Raw genomic sequence first — 761 nt, 5'->3', positions numbered from 1 at the left:
AGGAAGTCCAACGAACCCCAAAGAAGATAGACCCCAAACGAAAATCAGTAAGACATATCATCATCAAACACATCAAAACCAAACACAAAGAAAGAATCATGAGAGCAGCATAGCAAAAACAAAAAGTTACTTAAAAAGACAACCAGGAAGAATTAGCTCTGATTTCTCAGCAGAAATCACACAAGAGAGAAGACAATGGGATGGTATATATAAAACCCTGAAAGAGAAAAATTTTCAACCAAGAATTATATACCTGACAAAATTGTCCCTCAAATATGATGAAATTAAGAGATTTCCAGATAAGCGAAAACTAGGGAATTTGTTAGAACCAGGCCAACTTTACAAGAGATACTAAAGGGAGTCCTTTGAGCAGAGAACCACAAATAGAAAACAACTGACCATTAGTACACAAGAGGACATAACCCAGAAACCACAGCTAGGGACATATCCAAAACAAAATAAGCTTACAAGATTGTAAGTAGGGAACCAGAGACATCAATTTGCAAATGAGGACAACTACAAACCAAAAAGAAAGAAAATACTGTGTAGTTAGAGAACTTCTAAATGGTGAGGAGGTCAAGAGAGCTGCAAGATAGAATGGACTATTTTAACCTTGAGGAGAAAATTATAAATCACAGGGTAACCTCAAAGAAAAAATATAAACCTTCACATCACAATAAAAAAGAGGACAAGCACAAATATTCAGCAAATACTAAAACAACACCAACAAAGGAAATGATAACATGATTCATAAACATAAT

This window comes from Orycteropus afer, unplaced genomic scaffold (genome assembly GCF_000298275.1).
Source record: "Orycteropus afer afer isolate SDZICR_OR568_19922 unplaced genomic scaffold, OryAfe1.0 scaffold00221, whole genome shotgun sequence".
Lineage (NCBI taxonomy): Eukaryota > Metazoa > Chordata > Mammalia > Tubulidentata > Orycteropodidae > Orycteropus > Orycteropus afer.
The sequence above is the reverse complement of the archived record's forward strand: the minus strand, read 5'-3'. Positions refer to the sequence as shown.